Here is a 2,835-nt window from a genome sequence, read left to right as displayed (position 1 = left end):
ATTTCTCATAGCCACCACACAAAATTCTGTACTTTTAGCCCTACTTTATCTAAAAGAGGAAAGATAGGAAACAATACAAACTCACATTTGCTCAGGTATCTTTTCCAGATTTTATTTCCTTTCCCAGTTTGTCTCTTTCTGATTACTGCTCAGAGTTCTTTAGAATGTAATTTTTATTATCTGAAGTTGCTATGCTATTAGTGAGAAATACAAACTACAGTGATTTTAGTCCAAAGGAACCAGAACAAAAAGTAAATCACATGTTGATCTTGGGTTTTTATGTAGATGTTTTCCAACATCAGAAGGTTGATTGTGGATTGATAAAAATAAAACCAAAACCTCCATCAGGGAGCCTCTTCGTGTGAGAGAGGGGTGTACACTTTGGGGTCAGATGGTGCACTGTGAAGCGCATTTTAGGGAGGATGAGGAATCTCTCAGTGGTGACTGAGTTCATCCTGCTGGGCATCCCACGCACAGAGGGTCTGCAGACCATGCTCTTTGCCTTGTTTCTGTCCTTCTACATTTTCACCCTGCTCATTCTACTGGCCATCATCTCCTCCCCTCAGCTCCACACTCCCATGAACTTTTTTCTGTGCAATTATCAGTATGTGACATTTTTTTCCCTTCTGTGGGTTCCCCCAAGATACTGTTATACCTCGCAGGGAACAGTTGAGCCATCTCCTATGCAGGATGTGAGTCCCAGCTCTTCTTCTACCACTTCCTGGGCTGCACCGAGTGCTTCCTGTACACAGTGATGGCCTATGACCACTTCATTGCCATCCAAGCTATATGATAATCATGAGCCACAAAGTTCGTGCCATCTTGGCCTCAGGGACCTCATTCTTTGGCTGCATTCAGGCCACTTTTCTCATCACTCTCACCTTCCAGTTGCCCTACTGTGGCCCCAGTGAGGTACAGTATTACTTCTGTGATATTGCAGTGATACTGAAGCTGGCTTGTGCAGTCACCTTGGCCTTGGAGATGGTGGGGTTCATAAGTGTTGGCCTCATGCTCCTCAGCTGCTTCCTTCTCATCCTGACCTCCTACAGCTGCATTGTCTTCTCCATTCTGAAGATCCACTCTGCAGAAGGCCAATGTTATGCCTTCTCCACTTGCAGTGCCCACCTCATGGCCATCCTGCTTTCCTTTATGCCAGTGGTCTTCATCTATCTGCAGCCAACTCCAAACCCTTGGCTTAATGCAACTGTGCAGGTCCTCAACAATCTGGTCACTTCCATGCTGAATCCTGTGATCTACAGCTTGACAAGTAAGAAAATAAAATCTTCCCTGAGGAAGGTGCTTCAGCAAGTGGCTTTCCTTCCTGAGAAGTGATAGAGGATCATTAACTAAGATTTTAATGACATGAAATCATTACAGATCAGATATAAACCATTGTCATGGTATGTCATCCATCAGCAAACTTTCCAGGTTCCTCAAAAGTTTTGCTCAGTTTTTCTTTGCATCATTGAATACCCAAGATTGAAAAAGGGTCTTGAACCTGGATGGTACTATTATGGCTCCCATTCTTTAAGGAGCTCAAGTGGCAGCAGGCTTAGATGCTGAGTGTCCTAAGTCTGAAGCATTGTGGTAGGAAGATTTAGACTCAGTATGGGGTGAGGCTAGGAGCTTGTCTTTATCTCCTGGAGCTCTCTGATTATGATGGTTTCTAAAGGCGTAGCCCATTCAGGGGAAATTAATCCAGTGTCTGACATGGCATTTAAGCAGGGAGTCAGCTGGAATGATTGGCACACCCCAAAATGGGCCTCTGGGTTCGAAGACCTTGGCAACCTTGCAGAGAATCCCTGGGTTAATCTTTGCATGTGAATCTTAGAGGGAAACTGCTGGATCGGTCTGTGGCCCCCTCAGCCCCAGAGTGTGCTCTAGAATTTGTGATTTCCCCTTCCACCTCTAGGAGGGTTTACACCCTTCTTTGAATCTGTGTGAACTTTAGGGCAGACATCACCAACAAAACACGGAGAACTAATTCCAAGCTGGTTTCCAAACATATTTTTTGGCATCTATCATTTATTTCCCTTGAAAGTATTCTCTGGGGAATTAAAATTCCATGCAATTTAGAAATTTTTAGTAAGGAAGCTGAAGTAGCCAATAGAGAGATCATTTGAAACAAGAAAGGTTTACTGTATTCTCAGAACACTCACCATGTTACAGCCTGGCTGTCATATATCAGAGAGGAGACAAAGCATTGTGAGCATTCCAGTGGCCAAAGATGAATTTCAAAATGAGCAAAGGAAATAAGTGTTCAAAGACACAAACTAGCAATGTCTTTGTTATAGTTATTTTAGTATTGGGAATAGAACTCAGGACCTTGTGCTTGCTAGCCAGGCACTGTACCACTGAGCTATATCCCCAGCCCTCAGTAATATTGAGCTAATATAAAACAACTGTGAGGCTCAGAAAAAAACATAAAATTTGGCCACAACATTAAGAATAATGTGAGACAGGAGGAAAGTTCATGCATTGCTGATGGGAATGTAAAACCATATCCAGTAGATTCACATTAGAAGCTTTGTTTTCAATAAAGCAATATATGTGCCTGAGTTTTGCTCAACAACTTCACTCCTTGGTTTTTCTCACAGGAGAAATTAAAACATATTCACAGAGGAATAACACAAAAATGTTTACAATAGCTTATGTAGAATAGCCTAAGAGTGTTAGTTGAATTGTATATAAATCATTTGGTGAATGCATAAAAAATGGTATATCCTGTCATAACATCTTATCAAATAATGAAAAGTGAATTAATGGTTCATACAGAAAAGTAGTTGCATCTCACACAAATTATGCTGAGCTTATGAATCTGAGCCCAAAGTAACA

General features: G+C 41.8%; 1 pseudogene; it reads left to right on the top strand.

Moving 5' to 3' along the window:
- The first annotated feature begins 422 nt into the window (after window positions 1-422).
- Window positions 423-1,332, top strand: LOC100731854 (olfactory receptor 10D1B-like; annotated as a pseudogene).
- Window positions 1,333-2,835: the final 1,503 nt, after the last annotated feature.

This window comes from Cavia porcellus, unplaced genomic scaffold (genome assembly GCF_034190915.1).
Source record: "Cavia porcellus strain 051 isolate PalLab524CR breed Dunkin Hartley unplaced genomic scaffold, mCavPor4.1 scaffold_9, whole genome shotgun sequence".
Classification (NCBI taxonomy): domain Eukaryota; kingdom Metazoa; phylum Chordata; class Mammalia; order Rodentia; family Caviidae; genus Cavia; species Cavia porcellus.
This window is presented reverse-complemented; position numbering and strand designations above follow the sequence as displayed.